Below are 19,950 nucleotides of genomic sequence, written 5' to 3' on the forward strand. Positions count from 1 at the left end.
TTTTTCCTCACAGCAGGTCAACTCGTGTGTGGTTGCAACATAACAGTCCCATTGAGTACATTTTTGTGAAAGGGACATCAGTTGCAACACAGGGCGGGAGGCGGGTGACGAGCACGATACATTTTCTCTCTTCGGTAAGCATTTTTTTGTGTTTCATACTTTTGGAAGTTTGGTTTTTCATGTTGATTTTAAAGTGACCTTTTCCATGTTTGTAATGTACTAACTCGTTTTTTCCTCACAGCAGGTCAACTCGTGTGTGGTTGCAACATAACAGTCCCATTGAGTACATTTTTGAGAAAGGGACATCAGTTGCACCACAGGGCGGGAGGAGGGTGACGAGCACGATACATTTTCTCTCTTCGGTAAGCATTTTTTTGTGTTTCATACTTTTGGAAGTTTGGATTTTCATGTTGATTTTAAAGTGACCTTTTCCATGTTTGTAATGTACTAACTCGTTTTTTCCTCACAGCAGGTCAACTCGTGTGTGGTTGCAACATAACAGTCCCATTGAGTACATTTTTGAGAAAGGGACATCAGTTGCACCACAGGGCGGGAGGAGGGTGACGAGCACGATACATTTTCTCTCTTCGGTAAGCATTTTTTTGTGTTTCATACTTTTGGAAGTTTGGTTTTTCATGTTGATTTTAAAGTGACCTTTTCCATGTTTGTAATGTACTAACTCGTTTTTTCCTCACAGCAGGTCAACTCGTGTGTGGATGCAACATAACAGTCCCATTGAGTACATTTTTGAGAAAGGGACATCAGTTGCACCACAGGGCGGGAGGAGGGTGACGAGCACGATACATTTTCTCTCTTCAGTAAGCATTTTTTTGTGTTTTATACTTTTGGAAGTTTGGTTTTTCATGTTGACTTTAAAGTGACCTTTTCCTTGTTTGTAATGTACTAACTCGTTTTTTCCTCACAGCAGGTCAACTCGTGTGTGGTTGCAACATAACAGTCCCATTGAGTACATTTTTGAGAAAGGGACATCAGTTGCACCACAGGGCGGGAGGAGGGTGACGAGCACGATACATTTTCTCTCTTCGGTAAGCATTTTTTTGTGTTTCATACTTTTGGAAGTTTGGTTTTTCATGTTGAATTTAAAGCGACCTTTTCCATGTTTGTAATGTACTAACTCGTTTTTTCCTCACAGCAGGTCAACTCGTGTGTGGTTGCAACATAACAGTCCCATTGAGTACATTTTTGAGAAAGGGACATCAGTTGCACCACAGGGCGGGAGGAGGGTGACGAACACGATACATTTTCTCTCTTCGGTAAGCATTTTTTTGTGTTTCATACTTTTGGAAGTTTGGTTTTTCATGTTGATTTTAAAGTGACCTTTTCCATGTTTGTAATGTACTAACTCGTTTTTTCCTCACAGCAGGTCAACTCGTGTGTGGTTGCTACATAACAGTCCCATTGAGTACATTTTTGAGAAAGGGACATCAGTTGCACCACAGGGCGGGAGGAGGGTGACGAGCACGATACATTTTCTCTCTTCGGTAAGCATTTTTTTGTGTTTTATACTTTTGGAAGTTTGGTTTTTCATGTTGATTTTAAAGTGACCTTTTCTATGTTTGTAATGTACTAACTCGTTTTTTCCTCACAGCAGGTCAACTCGTGTGTGGTTGCAACATAACAGTCCCATTGAGTACATTTTTGAGAAAGGGACATCAGTTGCACCACAGGGCGGGAGGAGGGTGACGAGCACGATACATTTTCTCTCTTCGGTAAGCATTTTTTTGTGTTTCATACTTTTGGAAGTTTGGTTTTTCATGTTGATTTTAAAGTGACCTTTTCCATGTTTGTAATGTACTAACTCGTTTTTTCCTCACAGCAGGTCAACTCGTGTGTGGTTGCAACATAACAGTCCCATTGAGTACATTTTTGAGAAAGGGACATCAGTTGCACCACAGGGCGGGAGGAGGGTGACGAGCACGATACATTTTCTCTCTTCGGTAAGCATTTTTTTGTGTTTTATACTTTTGGAACTTTGGTTTTTCATGTTGATTTTAAAGTGACCTTTTCCATGTTTGTAATGTACTAACTCGTTTTTTCCTCACAGCAGGTCAACTCGTGTGTGGTTGCAACATAACAGTCCCATTGAGTACATTTTTGAGAAAGGGACATCAGTTGCACCACAGGGCGGGAGGAGGGTGACGAGCACGATACATTTTCCCTCTTCGGTAAGCATTTTTTTGTGTTTCATACTTTTGGAAGTTTGGTTTTTCATGTTGATTTTAAAGTGACCTTTTCCATGTTTGTAATGTACTAACTCGTTTTTTCCTCACAGCAGGTCAACTCGTGTGTGGTTGCAACATAACAGTCCCATTGAGTACATTTTTGAGAAAGGGACATCAGTTGCACCACAGGGCGGGAGGAGGATGACGAGCACGATACATTTTCTCTCTTCGGTAAGCATTTTTTTGTGTTTCATACTTTTGGAAGTTTGGTTTTTCATGTTGATTTTAAAGTGACCTTTTCCATGTTTGTAATGTACTAACTCGTTTTTTCCTCACAGCAGGTCAACTCGTGTGTGGTTGCAACATAACAGTCCCATTGAGTACATTTTTGAGAAAGGGACATCAGTTGCACCACAGGGCGGGAGGAGGGTGACGAGCACGATACATTTTCTCTCTTCGGTAAGCATTTTTTTGTGTTTCATACTTTTGGAAGTTTGGTTTTTCATGTTGATTTTAAAGTGACCTTTTCCATGTTTGTAATGTACTAACTCGTTTTTTCCTCACAGCAGGTCAACTCGTGTGTGGTTGCAACATAACAGTCCCATTGAGTACATTTTTGAGAAAGGGACATCAGTTGCACCACAGGGCGGGGGGAGGGTGCGGAGCATGATACATTTTCTCTCTTCGGTAAGAATTTTTTTGTGTTTTATACTTTTGGAAGTTTGGATTTTCATGTTGATTTTAAAGTGACCTTTTCCATGTTTGTAATGTACTAACTCGTTTTTTCCTCACAGTAGGTCAACTCGTGTGTGGTTGCAACATAACAGTCCCATTGAGTACATTTTTGAGAAAGGGACATCAGTTGCAACACAGGGCGGGAGGAGGGTGACGAGCACGATACATTTTCTCTCTTCGGTAAGCATTTTTTTGTGTTTCATACTTTTGGAAGTTTGGTTTTTCATGTTGATTTTAAAGTGACCTTTTCCATGTTTGTAATGTACTAACTCGTTTTTTCCTCACAGCAGGTCAACTCGTGTGTGGTTGCAATATAACAGTCCCACTGAGTACATTTTTGAGAAAGGGACATCAGTTGCACCACAGGGCGGGAGGAGGGTGACGAGCACGATACATTTTCTCTCTTCGGTAAGCATTTTTTTGTGTTTCGTACTTTTGGAAGTTTGGTTTTTCATGTTGATTTTAAAGTGACCTTTTCCATGTTTGTAATGTACTAACTCGTTTTTTCCTCACAGCAGGTCAACTCGTGTGTGGTTGCAACATAACAGTCCCATTGAGTACATTTTTGAGAAAGGGACATCAGTTGCACCACAGGGCGGGAGGAGGGTGACGAGCACGATACATTTTCTCTCTTCGGTAAGCATTTTTTTGTGTTTCATACTTTTGGAAGTTTGGTTTTTCATGTTGATTTTAAAGTGACCTTTTCCATGTTTGTAATGTACTAACTTGTTTTTTCCTCACAGCAGGTCAACTCGTGTGTGGTTGCAACATAACAGTCCCATTGAGTACATTTTTGAGAAAGGGACATCAGTTGCACCACAGGGCGGGAGGAGGGTGACGAGCACGATACATTTTCTCTCTTCGGTAAGCATTTTTTTGTGTTTCATACTTTTGGAAGTTTGGTTTTTCATGTTGATTTTAAAGTGACCTTTTCCATGTTTGTAATGTACTAACTCATTTTTTCCTCACAGCAGGTCAACTCGTGTGTGGTTGCATCATAACAGTCCCATTGAGTATATATTTGAGAAAGGGACATCAGTTGCACCACAGGGCGGGAGGAGGGTGACGAGCATGATACATTTTCTCTCTTCGGTAAGCATTTTTTTCTGTTCTATTATTTTGGAAGTTTGATTTTTCATGTTGATTTTAAAGTGACCTTTTCCATGTTTGTAATGTACTAACTCGTTTTTTCCTCACAGCATGTCAACTCGTCTGTGGTGGCAACATAACAGTCCCATTGAGTACATTTTTGAGAAAGGAACATCAGTTGCACCACAGGGCGGGAGGAGGGTGACGAGCACGATACATTTTCTCTCTTCGGTAAGCATTTTTTTGTGTTTCATACTTTTGGAAGTTTGGTTTTTCATGTCGATTTTAAAGTGACCTTTTCCATGTTTGTAATGTACTAACTCGTTTTTTCCTCACAGCAGGTCAACTCGTGTGTGGTTGCAACATAACAGTCCCATTGAGTACATTTTTGAGAAAGGGACATCAGTTGCACCCAGGGCGGGAGGAGGGTGACGAGCACGATACATTTTCTCTCTTCGGTAAGCATTTTTTTGTGTTTCATACTTTTGGAAGTTTGGTTTTTCATGTTGATTTTAAAGTGACCTTTTCCATGTTTGTAATGTACTAACTCGTTTTTTCCTCACAGCAGGTCAACTCGTGTGTGGTTGCAACATAACAGTCCCATTGAGTACATTTTTGAGAAAGGGACATCAGTTGCACCACAGGGCGGGAGGAGGGTGACGAGCACGATACATTTTCTCTCTTCGGTAAGCATTTTTTTGTGTTTCATACTTTTGGAAGTTTGGTTTTTCATGTTGATTTTAAAGTGACCTTTTCCATGTTTGTAATGTACTAACTCGTTTTTTCCTCACAGCAGGTCAACTCGTGTGTGGTTGCAACGTAACAGTCCCATTGAGTACATTTTTGAGAAAGGGACATCAGTTGCACCACAGAGCGGGAGGAGGGTGACGAGCACGATACATTTTCCCCCTTCGGTAAGCATTTTTTTGTGTTTTATACTTTTGGAAGTTTGGTTTTTCATGTTGATTTTAAAGTGACCTTTTCCATGTTTGTAATGTACTAACTCGTTTTTTCCTCACAGCAGGTCATCTCGTGTGTGGTTGCAACATAACAGTACCATTGAGTACATTTTTGAGAAAGGGACATCAGTTGCACCACAGGGCGGGAGGAGGGTGACGAGCACGATACATTTTCTCTCTTCGGTAAGCATTTTTTTGTGTTTCATACTTTTGGAAGTTTGGTTTTTCATGTTGATTTTAAAGTGACCTTTTCCATGTTTGTAATGTACTAACTCGTTTTTTCCTCACAGCAGGTCAACTCGTGTGTGGTTGCAACATAACAGTCCCATTGAGTACATTTTTGAGAAAGGGACATCAGTTGCACCACAGGGCGGGAGGAGGGTGACGAGCACGATACATTTTCTCTCTTCGGTAAGCATATCTTTGTGTTTCATACTTTTGGAAGTTTGGTTTTTCATGTTGATTTTAAAGTGACCTTTTCCATGTTTGTAATGTACTAACTCGTTTTTTCCTCACAGCAGGTCAACTCGTGCGTGGTTGCAACATAACAGTCCCATTGAGTACATTTTTGAGAAAGGGACATCAGTTGCACCACAGGGCGGGAGGAGGGTGACGAGCACGATACATTTTCCCTCTTCGGTAAGCATTTTTTTGTGTTTCACTCTTTTGGAAGTTTGGTTTTTCATGTTGATTTTAAAGTGACCTTTTCCATGTTTGTAATGTACTAACTCGTTTTTTCCTCACAGCAGGTCAACTCGTGTGTGGTTGCAACATAACAGTCCCATTGAGTACATTTTTGAGAAAGGGACATCAGTTGCACCACAGGGCGGGGGGAGGGTGCGGAGCATGATACATTTTCTCTCTTCGGTAAGAATTTTTTTGTGTTTTATACTTTTGGAAGTTTGGATTTTCATGTTGATTTTAAAGTGACCTTTTCCATGTTTGTAATGTACTAACTCGTTTTTTCCTCACAGTAGGTCAACTCGTGTGTGGTTGCAACATAACAGTCCCATTGAGTACATTTTTGAGAAAGGGACATCAGTTGCACCACAGGGCGGGAGGAGGGTGACGAGCACGATACATTTTCTCTCTTCGGTAAGCATTTTTTTGTGTTTCATACTTTTGGAAGTTTGGTTTTTCATGTTGATTTTAAAGTGACCTTTTCCATGTTTGTAATGTACTAACTCGTTTTTTCCTCACAGCAGGTCAACTCGTGTGTGGTTGCAACATAACAGTCCCACTGAGTACATTTTTGAGAAAGGGACATCAGTTGCACCACAGGGCGGGAGGAGGGTGACGAGCACGATACATTTTCTCTCTTCGGTAAGCATTTTTTTGTGTTTCGTACTTTTGGAAGTTTGGTTTTTCATGTTGATTTTAAAGTGACCTTTTCCATGTTTGTAATGTACTAACTCGTTTTTTCCTCACAGCAGGTCAACTCGTGTGTGGTTGCAACATAACAGTCCCATTGAGTACATTTTTGAGAAAGGGACATCAGTTGCACCACAGGGCGGGAGGAGGGTGACGAGCACGATACATTTTCTCTCTTCGGTAAGCATTTTTTTGTGTTTCATACTTTTGGAAGTTTGGTTTTTCATGTTGATTTTAAAGTGACCTTTTCCATGTTTGTAATGTACTAACTCGTTTTTTCCTCACAGCAGGTCAACTCGTGTGTGGTTGCAACATAACAGTCCCATTGAGTACATTTTTGAGAAAGGGACATCAGTTGCACCACAGGGCGGGAGGAGGGTGACGAGCACGATACATTTTCTCTCTTCGGTAAGCATTTTTTTGTGTTTCATACTTTTGGAAGTTTGGTTTTTCATGTTGATTTTAAAGTGACCTTTTCCATGTTTGTAATGTACTAACTCATTTTTTCCTCACAGCAGGTCAACTCGTGTGTGGTTGCATCATAACAGTCCCATTGAGTATATATTTGAGAAAGGGACATCAGTTGCACCACAGGGCGGGAGGAGGGTGACGAGCACGATACATTTTCTCTCTTCGGTAAGCATTTTTTTCTGTTCTATTATTTTGGAAGTTTGATTTTTCATGTTGATTTTAAAGTGACCTTTTCCATGTTTGTAATGTACTAACTCGTTTTTTCCTCACAGCAGGTCAACTCGTGTGTGGTTGCAACATAACAGTCCCATTGAGTACATTTTTGAGAAAGGGACATCATTTGCACCACAGGGTGGGAGGAGGGTGACGAGCACGATACATTTTCTCTCTTCGGTAAGCATTGTTTTGTGTTTCATACTTTTGGAAGTTTGGTTTTTCATGTTGATTTTAAAGTGACCTTTTCCATGTTTGTAATGTACTAACTCGTTTTTTCCTCACAGTAGGTCAACTCGTGTGTGGTTGCAACATAACAGTCCCATTGAGTACATTTTTGAGAAAGGGACATCAGTTGCACCACAGGGCGGGAGGAGGGTGACGAGCACGATACATTTTCTCTCTTCGGTAAGCATTTTTTTGTGTTTCATACTTTTGGAAGTTTGGTTTTTCATGTTGATTTTAAAGTGACCTTTTCCATGTTTGTAATGTACTAACTCGTTTTTTCCTCACAGCAGGTCAACTCGTGTGTGGTTGCAACATAACAGTCCCATTGAGTACATTTTGAGAAAGGGACATCAGTTGCACCACAGGGCGGGGGGAGGGTGCGGAGCACGATACATTTTCTCTCTTCGGTAAGCATTTTTTTGTGTTTCATACTTTTGGAAGTTTGGTTTTTCATGTTGATTTTAAAGTGACCTTTTCCATGTTTGTAATGTACTAACTCGTTTTTTCCTCACAGCAGGTCAACTCGTGTGTGGTTGCAACATAACAGTCCCATTGAGTACATTTTTGAGAAAGGGACATCAGTTGCACCACAGGGCGGGAGGAGGGTGATGAGCACGATACATTTTCTCTCTTCGGTAAGCATTTTTTTGTGTTTCATACTTTTGGAAGTTTGGTTTTTCATGTTGATTTTAAAGTGACCTTTTCCATGTTTGTAATGTACTAACTCGTTTTTTCCTCACAGCAGGTCAACTCGTGTGTGGTTGCAACATAACAGTCCCATTGAGTACATTTTTGAGAATGGGACATCAGTTGCACCACAGGGCGGGAGGAGGGTGACGAGCACGATACATTTTCTCTCTTCGGTAAGCATTTTTTTGTGTTTCATACTTTTGGAAGTTTGGTTTTTCATGTTGATTTTAAAGTGACCTTTTCCATGTTTGTAATGTACTAACTCGTTTTTTCCTCACAGCAGGTCAACTCGTGTGTGGTTGCAACATAACAGTCCCATTGAGTACATTTTTGAGAAAGGGACATCAGTTGCACCACAGGGCGGGGGGAGGGTGCGGAGCACGATACATTTTCTCTCTTGGGTAAGCATTTTTTTGTGTTTTATACTTTTGTAAGTTTGGATTTTCATGTTGATTTTAAAGTGACCTTTTCCATGTTTGTAATGTACTAATTCGTTTTTTCCTCACAGCAGGTCAACTCGTGTGTGGTTGCAACATAACAGTCCCATTGAGTACATTTTTGAGAAAGGGACATCAGTTGCACCACAGGGCGGGAGGAGGGTGACGAGCACGATACATTTTCTCTCTTCGGTAAGCATTTTTTTGTGTTTCATACTTTTGGAAGGTTGGTTTTTCATGTTGATTTTAAAGTGACCTTTTCCATGTTTGTAATGTACTAACTCGTTTTTTCCTCACAGCAGGTCAACTCGTGTGTGGTTGCAACATAACAGTCCCATTGAGTACATTTTTGAGAAAGGGACATCAGTTGCACCACAGGCGGGGGGAGGGTGCGGAGCACGATACATTTTCTCTCTTCGGTAAGCATTTTTTTGTGTTTTATACCTTTGGAAGTTTGGTTTTTCATGTTGATTTTAAAGTGACCTTTTCCATGTTTGTAATGTACTAACTCGTTTTTTCCTTACAGCAGGTCAACTCGTGTGTGGTTGCATCATAACAGTCCCATTGAGTACATTTTTGAGAAAGGGACATCAGTTGCACCACAGGGCGGGAGGAGGGTGACGAGCACGACACATTTTCTCTCTTCGGTATGCATTTTTTTGTGTTTCATACTTTTGGAAGTTTGGTTTTTCATGTTGATTTTAAAGTGACCTTTTCCATGTTTGTAATGTACTAACTCGTTTTTTCCTCACAGCAGGTCAACTCATGTGTGGTTGCAACATAACAGTCCCATTGAGTACATTTTTGAGAAAGGGACATCAGTTGCACCACAGGGCGGGAGGAGGGTGCGGAGCACGATACATTTTCTCTCTTCGGTAAGCATTTTTTTTGTGTTTTATACTTTTGGAAGTTTGGTTTTTCATGTTGATTTTAAAGTGACCTTTTCCATGTTTGTAATGTACTAACTCGTTTTTTCCTTACAGCAGGTCAACTCGTGTGTGGTTGCATCATAACAGTCCCATTGAGTACATTTTTGAGAAAGGGACATCAGTTGCACCACAGGGCGGGAGGAGGGTGACGAGCACGACACATTTTCTCTCTTCGGTATGCATTTTTTTGTGTTTCATACTTTTGGAGGTTTGGTTTTTCATGTTGATTTTAAAGTGACCTTTTCCATGTTTGTAATGTACTAACTCGTTTTTTCCTCACAGCAGGTCAACTCATGTGTGGTTGCAACATAACAGTCCCATTGAGTACATTTTTGAGAAAGGGACATCAGTTGCACCACAGGGCGGGAGGAGGGTGACGAGCACGATACGTTTTCTCTCTTCGGTAAGCATTTTTTTGGGTTTCATACTTTTGGTAGTTTGGTTTTTCATGTTGATTTTAAAGTGACCTTTTCCATGTTTGTAATGTACTAACTCGTTTTTTCCTCACAGCAGGTCAACTCGTGTGTGGTTGCAACATAACAGTCCCATTGAGTACATTTTTGAGAAAGGGACATCAGTTGCACCACAGGCCGGTGGGAGGGTGCAGAGCACGATACATTTTTTCTCTTGGGTAAGCATTTTTTTGTGTTTTATACTTTTGGAAGTTTGGATTTTCATGTTGATTTTAAAGTGACCTTTTCCATGTTTGTAGTGTACTAACTCGTTTTTTCCTCACAGCAGGTCAACTCGTGTGTGGTTGCAACATAACAGTCCCATTGAGTACATTTTTGAGAATGGGACATCAGTTGCACCACAGGGCGGGAGGAGGGTGACGAGCACGATACATTTTCTCTCTTCGGTAAGCATTTTTTTGTGTTTCATACTTTTGGAAGTTTGGTTTTTCATGTTGATTTTAAAGTGACCTTTTCCATGTTTGTAATGTACTAACTCGTTTTTTCCTCACAGCAGGTCAACTCGTGTGTGGTTGCAACATAACAGTCCCATTGAGTACATTTTTGAGAAAGGGACATCAGTTGCACCACAGGGCGGGAGGAGGGTGACGAGCACGACACATTTTCTCTCTTCGGTATGCATTTTTTTGTGTTTCATACTTTTGGAAGTTTGGTTTTTCATGTTGATTTTAAAGTGACCTTTTCCATGTTTGTAATGTACTAACTCGTTTTTTCCTCACAGCAGGTCAACTCGTGTGTGGTTGCAACATAACAGTCCCATTGAGTACATTTTTGAGAATGGGACATCAGTTGCACCACAGGGCGGGAGGAGGGTGACGAGCACGATACATTTTCTCTCTTCGGTAAGCATTTTTTTGTGTTTCATACTTTTGGAAGTTTGGTTTTTCATGTTGATTTTAAAGTGACCTTTTCCATGTTTGTAATGTACTAACTCGTTTTTTCCTCACAGCAGGTCAACTCGTGTGTGGTTGCAACATAACAGTCCCATTGAGTACATTTTTGAGAAAGGGACATCAGTTGCACCACAGGGCGGGGGGAGGGTGCGGAGCACGATACATTTTCTCTCTTGGGTAAGCATTTTTTTGTGTTTTATACTTTTGTAAGTTTGGATTTTCATGTTGATTTTAAAGTGACCTTTTCCATGTTTGTAATGTACTAATTCGTTTTTTCCTCACAGCAGGTCAACTCGTGTGTGGTTGCAACATAACAGTCCCATTGAGTACATTTTTGAGAAAGGGACATCAGTTGCACCACAGGGCGGGAGGAGGGTGACGAGCACGATACATTTTCTCTCTTCGGTAAGCATTTTTTTGTGTTTCATACTTTTGGAAGGTTGGTTTTTCATGTTGATTTTAAAGTGACCTTTTCCATGTTTGTAATGTACTAACTCGTTTTTTCCTCACAGCAGGTCAACTCGTGTGTGGTTGCAACATAACAGTCCCATTGAGTACATTTTTGAGAAAGGGACATCAGTTGCACCACAGGCGGGGGGAGGGTGCGGAGCACGATACATTTTCTCTCTTCGGTAAGCATTTTTTTGTGTTTTATACTTTTGGAAGTTTGGTTTTTCATGTTGATTTTAAAGTGACCTTTTCCATGTTTGTAATGTACTAACTCGTTTTTTCCTTACAGCAGGTCAACTCGTGTGTGGTTGCATCATAACAGTCCCATTGAGTACATTTTTGAGAAAGGGACATCAGTTGCACCACAGGGCGGGAGGAGGGTGACGAGCACGACACATTTTCTCTCTTCGGTATGCATTTTTTTGTGTTTCATACTTTTGGAAGTTTGGTTTTTCATGTTGATTTTAAAGTGACCTTTTCCATGTTTGTAATGTACTAACTCGTTTTTTCCTCACAGCAGGTCAACTCATGTGTGGTTGTAACATAACAGTCCCATTGAGTACATTTTTGAGAAAGGGACATCAGTTGCACCACAGGGCGGGAGGAGGGTGCGGAGCACGATACATTTTCTCTCTTCGGTAAGCATTTTTTTTGTGTTTTATACTTTTGGAAGTTTGGTTTTTCATGTTGATTTTAAAATGACCTTTTCCATGTTTGTAATGTACTAACTCGTATTTTCCTCACAGCAGGTCAACTCGTGTGTGGTTGCAACATAACAGTCCCATTGAGTACATTTTTGAGAAAGGGACATCAGTTGCACCACAGGGCGGGAGGAGGGTGACGAGCACGATACATTTTCTCTCTTCGGTAAGCATTTTTTTGGGTTTCATACTTTTGGTAGTTTGGTTTTTCATGTTGATTTTAAAGTGACCTTTTCCATGTTTGTAATGTACTAACTCGTTTTTTCCTCACAGCAGGTCAACTCGTGTGTGGTTGCAACATAACAGTCCCATTGAGTACATTTTTGAGAAAGGGACATCAGTTGCACCACAGGCCGGTGGGAGGGTGCAGAGCACGATACATTTTCTCTCTTGGGTAAGCATTTTTTTGTGTTTTATACTTTTGGAAGTTTGGATTTTCATGTTGATTTTAAAGTGACCTTTTCCATGTTTGTAGTGTACTAACTCGTTTTTTCCTCACAGCAGGTCAACTCGTGTGTGGTTGCAACATAACAGTCCCATTGAGTACATTTTTGAGAATGGGACATCAGTTGCACCACAGGGCGGGAGGAGGGTGACGAGCACGATACATTTTCTCCCTTCGGTAAGCATTTTTTTGTGTTTCATACTTTTGGAAGTTTGGTTTTTCATGTTGATTTTAAAGTGTCCTTTTCCATGTTTGTAATGTACTAACTCGTTTTTTCCTCACAGCAGGTCAACTCGTGTGTGGTTGCAGCATAACAGTCCCATTGAGTACATTTTTGAGAAAGGGACATCAGTTGCACCACAGGGCGGGAGGAGGGTGCCGAGCACGATACATTTTCTCTCTTCGGTAAGCATTTTTTTGTGTTTCATACTTTTGGAAGTGTGGTTTTTCATGTTGATTTTAAAGTGACCTTTTCCATGTTTGTAATGTACTAACTCGTTTTTTCCTCACAGCAGGTCAACTCGTGTGTGGTTGCAACATAACAGTCCCATTGAGTACATTTTTGAGAAAGGGACATCAGTTGCACCACAGGGCGGGAGGAGGGTGACGAGCACGATACATTTTCTCTCTTCGGTAAGCATCTTTTTGTGTTTCATACTTTTGGAAGTTTGGTTTTTCATGTTGATTTTAAAGTGACCTTTTCCATGTTTGTAATGTACTAACTCGTTTTTTCCTCACAGCAGGTCAACTCGTGTGTGGTTGCAACATAACAGTCCCATTGAGTACATTTTTGAGAAAGGGACATCAGTTGCACCACAGGGCGGGAGGAGGGTGACGAGCACGATACATTTTCTCTCTTCGGTAAGCATTTTTTTGTGTTTCATACTTTTGGAAGTTTGGTTTTTCATGTTGATTTTAAAGTGACCTTTTCCATGTTTGTAATGTACTAACTCGTTTTTTCCTCACAGCAGGTCAACTCGTGTGTGGTTGCAACATAACAGTCCCATTGAGTACATTTTTGAGAAAGGGACATCAGTTGCACCACAGGGCGGGAGGAGGGTGACGAGCACGATACATTTTCTCTCTTCGGTAAGCATTTTTTTGTGTTTCATACTTTTGGAAGTTTGGTTTTTCATGTTGATTTTAAAGTGACCTTTTCCATGTTTGTAATGTACTAACTCGTTTTTTCCTCACAGCAGGTCAACTCGTGTGTGGTTGCAACATAACAGTCCCATTGAGTACATTTTTGAGAAAGGGACATCAGTTGCACCACATGGCGGGAGGAGGGTGACGAGCACGATACATTTTCTCTCTTCGGTAAGCATTTTTTTGTGTTTCATACTTTTGGAAGTTTGGTTTTTCATGTTGATTTTAAAGTGACCTTTTCCATGTTTGTAATGTACTAACTCGTTTTTTCCTCACAGCAGGTCAACTCGTGTGTGGTTGCAACATAACAGTCCCATTGAGTACATTTTTGAGAAAGGGACATCAGTTGCACCACAGGGCGGGAGGAGGGTGACGAGCACGATACATTTCCTCTCTTCGGTAAGCATTTTTTTGTGTTTCATACTTTTGGAAGTTTGGTTTTTCATTTTGATTTTAAAGTGACCTTTTCCATGTTTGTAATGTACTAACTCGTTTTTTCCTCACAGCAGGTCAACTCGTGTGTGGTTGCAACATAACAGTCCCATTGAGTACATTTTTGAGAAAGGGACATCAGTTGCACCACAGGCGGGGGGAGGGTGCGGAGCACGATACATTTTCTCTCTTCGGTAAGCATTTTTTTGTGTTTTATACTTTTGGAAGTTTGGTTTTTCATGTTGGTTTTAAAGTGACCTTTTCCCTGTTTGTAATGTACTAACTCGTTTTTTCCTCACAGCAGGTCTACTCGTGTGTGGTTGCATCATAACAGTCCCATTGAGTACATTTTTGAGAAAGGGACATCAGTTGCACCACAGGGCGGGAGGAGGGTGACGAGCACGATACATTTTCTCTCTTCGGTATGCATTTTTTTGTGTTTCTTATTTTTGGAAGTTTGGTTTTTCATGTTGATTTTAAAGTGACCTTTTCCATGTTTGTAATGTACTAACTCGTTTTTTCCTCACAGCAGGTCAACTCGTGTGTGGTTGCAACATAACAGTCCCATTGAGTACATTTTTGAGAAAGGGACATCAGTTGCACCACAGGGCAGGGGGAGGGTGCGGAGCACGATACATTTTCCCTCTTGGGTAAGCATTTTTTTGTGTTTTATACTTTTGGAAGTTTGGATTTTCATGTTGATTTTAAAGTGACCTTTTCCATGTTTGTAATGTACTAACTCGTTTTTTCCTCACAGCAGGTCAACTCGTGTGTGGTTGCAACATAACAGTCCCATTGAGTACATTTTTGAGAAAGGGACATCAGTTGCACCACAGGGCGGGAGGAGGGTGACGAGCACGATACATTTTCTCTCTTCGGTAAGCATTTTTTGTGTTTCATACTTTTGGAAGTTTGGTTTTTCATGTTGATTTTAAAGTGACCTTTTCCATGTTTGTAATGTACTAACTGGTTTTTTCCTCACAGCAGGTCAACTCGTGTGTGGTTGCAACATAACAGTCCCATTGAGTACATTTTTGAGAAAGGGACATCAGTTGCAATCACTGGGCGGTGGGAGGGTGCGGAGCACGATACATTTTCTCTCTTGGGTAAGCATTTTTTTGTGTTTTATACTTTTGGAAGTTTGGATTTTCATGTTGATTTTAAAGTGACCTTTTCCATGTTTGTAATGTACTAACTCGTTTTTTCCTCACAGCAGGTCAACTCGTGTGTGGTTGCAACATAACAGTCCCATTGAGTACATTTTTGAGAAAGGGACATCAGTTGCACCACAGGGCGGGAGGAGGGTGACGAGCACGATACATTTTCTTTCTTCGGTAAGCATTTTTTTGTGTTTCATACTTTTGGAAGTTTGGTTTTTCATGTTGATTTTAAAGTGACCTTTTCCATGTTTGTAATGTACTAACTCGTTTTTTCCTCACAGCAGGTCAACTCGTGTGTGGTTGCAACATAACAGTCCCATTGAGTACATTTTTGAGAAAGGGACATCAGTTGCACCACAGGGCGGGGGTAGGATGCGGAGCACGATACATTTTCTCTCTTCGGTAAGCATTTCTTTTTGTTTTATACTTTTGGAAGTTTGGTTTTTCATGTTGATTTTAAAGTGACCTTTTCCATGTTTGTAATGTACTAACTCGTATTTTCCTCACAGCAGGTCAACTCGTGTGTGGTTGCAACATAACAGTCCCATTGAGTACATTTTTGAGAAAGGGACATCAGTTGCACCACAGGGCGGGAGGAGGGTGACGAGCACGATACATTTTCTCTCTTCGGTAAGCTTTTTTTTGTGTTTCATACTTTTGGAAGTTTGGTTTTTCATGTTGATTTTAAAGTGACCTTTTCCATGTTTGTAATGTACTAACTCGTTTTTTCCTCACAGCAGGTCAACTCGTGTGTGGTTGCAACATAACAGTCCCATTGAGTACATTTTTGAGAAAGGGACATCAGTTGCACCACAGGCGGGGGGAGGGTGCAGAGCACGATACATTTTCTCTCTTCGGTAAGCATTTTTTTGTGTTTTATACTTTTGGAAGTTTGGTTTTTCATGTTGGTTTTAAAGTGACCTTTTCCATGTTTGTAATGTACTAACTCGTTTTTTCCTCACAGCAGGTCAACTCGTGTGTGGTTGCATCATAACAGTCCCATTGAGTACATTTTTGAGAAAGGGACATCAGTTGCACCACAGGGCGGGAGGAGGGTGACGAGCACGATACATTTTCTCTCTTCGGTATGCATTTTTTTGTGTTTCATACTTTTGGAAGTTTGGTTTTTCATGTTGATTTTAAAGTGACCTTTTCCATGTTTGTAATGTACTAACTCGTTTTTTCCTCACAGCAGGTCAACTCATGTGTGGTTGCAACATAACAGTCCCATTGAGTACATTTTTGAGAAAGGGACATCAGTTGCACCACAGGGCGGGAGGAGGGTGCGGAGCACGATACATTTTCTCTCTTGGGTAAGCATTTTTTTGTGTTTTATACTTTTGGAAGTTTGGTTTTTCATGTTGATTTTAAAATGACCTTTTCCATGTTTGTAATGTACTAACTCGTATTTTCCTCACAGCAGGTCAACTCGTGTGTGGTTGCAACATAACAGTCCCATTGAGTACATTTTTGAGAAAGGGACATCAGTTGCACCACAGGGCGGGAGGAGGGTGCGGAGCACGATACATTTTCTCTCTTCGGTAAGCATTTTTTTGTGTTTTATACTTTTGGAAGTTTGAATTTTCATGTTGATTTTAAAGTGACCTTTTCCATGTTTGTAATGTACTAATTCATTTTTTCCTCACAGCAGGTCAACTCGTGTGTGGTTGCAACATAACAGTCCCATTGAGTACATTTTTGAGAAAGGGACATCAGTTGCACCACAGGGCGGGAGGAGGGTGACGAGCACGATACATTTTCTCTCTTCGGTAAGCATTTTTTTGTGTTTCATACTTTTGGAAGTTTGGTTTTTCATGTTGATTTTAAAGTGACCTTTTCCATGTTTGTAATGTACTAACTCGTTTTTTCCTCACAGCAGGTCAACTCGTGTGTGGTTGCAACATAACAGTCCCATTGAGTACATTTTTGAGAAAGGGACATCAGTTGCACCACAGGCGGGGGGAGGGTGCGGAGCACGATACATTAACTCTCTTCGGTAAGCATTTTTTTGTGTTTTATACTTTTGGAAGTTTGGTTTTTCATGTTGGTTTTAAAGTGACCTTTTCCATGTTTGTAATGTACTAACTCGTTTCTTCCTCACAGTAGGTCAACTCGTGTGTGGTTGCATCATAACAGTCCCATTGAGTACATTTTTGAGAAAGGGACATCAGTTGCACCACAGGGCGGGAGGAGGGTGACGAGCACGATACATTTTCTCTCTTCGGTATGCATTTTTTTGTGTTTCATACTTTTGGAAGTTTGGTTTTTCATGTTGATTTTAAAGTGACCTTTTCCATGTTTGTAATGTACTAACTCGTTTTTTCCTCACAGCAGGTCAACTCATGTGTGGTTGCAACATAACAGTCCCATTGAGTACATTTTTGAGAAAGGGACATCAGTTGCACCACAGGGCGGGAGGAGGGTGCGGAGCACGATACATTTTCTCTCTTCGGTAAGCTTTTTTTTTGTGTTTTATACTTTTGGAAGTTTGGTTTCTCATGTTGATTTTAAAATGACCTTTTCCATGTTTGTAATGTACTAACTCGTATTCTCCTCACAGCAGGTCAACTCGTGTGTGGTTGCAACATAACAGTCCCATTGAGTACATTTTTGAGAAAGGGACATCAGTTGCACCACAGGGCGGGAGGAGGGTGACGAGCACAATACATTTTCTCTCTTCGGTAAGCATTTTTTTGTGTTTTATACTTCTGGAAGTTTGGTTTTTCATGTTGATTTTAAAGTGACCTTTTCCATGTTTGTAATGTACTAACTGGTTTTTTCCTCACAGCAGGTCAACTCGTGTGTGGTTGCAACATAACAGTCCCATTGAGTACATTTTTGAGAAAGGGACATCAGTTGCACCACAGGGCGGGAGGAGGGTGACGAGCACGATACATTTTCTCTCTTCGGTAAGCATTTTTTTGTGTTTCATACTTTTGAAGTTTGGTTTTTCATGTTGATTTTAAAGTGACCTTTTCCATGTTTGTAATGTACTAACTCGTTTTTTCCTCACAGCAGGTCAACTCGTGTGTGGTTGCAACATAACAGTCCCATTGAGTACATTTTTGAGAAAGGGACATCAGTTGCACCACAGGGCGGGGGGAGGGTGCGGAGCACGATACATTTTCTCTCTTGGGTAAGCATTTTTTTGTGTTTTATACTTTTGGAAGTTTGTATTTTCATGTTGATTTTAAAGTGACCTTTTCCATGTTTGTAATGTACTAACTGGTTTTTTCCTCACAGCAGGTCAACTCGTGTGTGGTTGCAACATAACAGTCCCATTGAGTACATTTTTGAGAAAGGGACATCAGTTGCACCACAGGGCGGGAGGAGGGTGACGAGCACGATACATTTTCTCTCTTCGGTAAGCATTTTTTTGTGTTTCATACTTTTGGAAGTTTGGTTTTTCATGTTGATTTTAAAGTGACCTTTTCCATGTTTGTAATGTACTAACTCGTTTTTTCCTCACAGCAGGTCAACTCGTGTGTGGTTGCAACATAACAGTCCCATTGAGTACATTATTGAGAAAGGGACATCAGTTGCAATCACTGGGCGGCGGGAGGGTGCGGAGCACGATACATTTTCTCTCTTCGGTAGGCATTTTTTTGTGTTTCATACTTTTGGAAGTTTGGATTTTCATGTTGATTTTAAAGTGACCTTTTCCATGTTTGTAATGTACTAACTCGTTTTTTCCTCACAGCAGGTCAACTCGTGTGTGGTTGCAACATAACAGTCCCATTGAGTACATTTTTGAGAAAGGGACATCAGTTGCAATCACTGGGCGAGGGGTGGGTGCGGAGCACGATACATTTTCTCTCTTCGGTAAGCATTTTTTTGTGTTTTATACTTTTGGAAGTTTGGTTTTTCATGTTGATTTTAAAGTGACCTTTTCCATGTTTGTAATGTACTAACTCGTTTTTTCCTCACAGCAGGTCAACTCGTGTGTGGTTGCAACATAACAGTCCCATTGAGTACATTTTTGAGAAAGGGACATCTGTTGCACCACAGGGCGGGAGGAGGGTGACGAGCACGATACATTTTCTCTCTTCGGTAAGCATTTTTTTGTGTTTCATACTTTTGGAAGTTTGGTTTTTCATGTTGATTTTAAAGTGACCTTTTCCATGTTTGTAATGTACTAACTCGTTTTTTCCTCACAGCAGGTCAACTCATGTGTGGTTGCAACATAACAGTCCCATTGAGTACATTTTTGAGAAAGGGACATCAGTTGCACCACAGGGCGGGAGGAGGGTGACGAGCACGATACATTTTCTCTCTTCGGTAAGCATTTTTTTGTGTTTTATACTTTTGGAAGTTTGGTATTTCATGTTGATTTTAAAGTGACCTTTTCCATGTTTGTAATGTACTAACTCGTATTTTCCTCACAGCAGGTCAACTCGTGTGTGGTTGCAACATAACAGTCCCATTGAGTACATTTTTGAGAAAGGGACATCAGTTGCACCACAGGGCGGGAGGAGGGTGACGAGCACGATACATTTTCTCTCTTCGGTAAGCATTTTTTTGTGTTTTATACTTTTGGAAGTTTGGTTTTTCATGTCGATTTTAAAGTGACCTTTTCCATGTTTGTAATGTACTAACTCATTTTTTCCTCACAGCAGGTCAACTCGTGTGTGGTTGCAACATAACAGTCCCATTGAGTACATTATTGAGAAAGGGACATCAGTTGCACCACAGGGCGGGAGGAGGGTGACGAGCACGATACATTTTCTCTCTTCGGTAAGCTTTTTTTTGTGATTCATACTTTTGGAAGTTTGGTTTTTCATGTTGATTTTAAAGTGACCTTTTCCATGTTTGTAATGTACTAACTCGTTTTTTCCTCACAGCAGGTCAACTCGTGTGTGGTTGCAACATAACAGTCCCATTGAGTACATTTTTGAGAAAGGGACATCAGTTGCACCACAGGGCGGGGGGAGGGTGCGGAGCACGA

This window comes from Schistocerca serialis, chromosome 10, assembly GCF_023864345.2.
Source record: "Schistocerca serialis cubense isolate TAMUIC-IGC-003099 chromosome 10, iqSchSeri2.2, whole genome shotgun sequence".
Lineage (NCBI taxonomy): Eukaryota > Metazoa > Arthropoda > Insecta > Orthoptera > Acrididae > Schistocerca > Schistocerca serialis.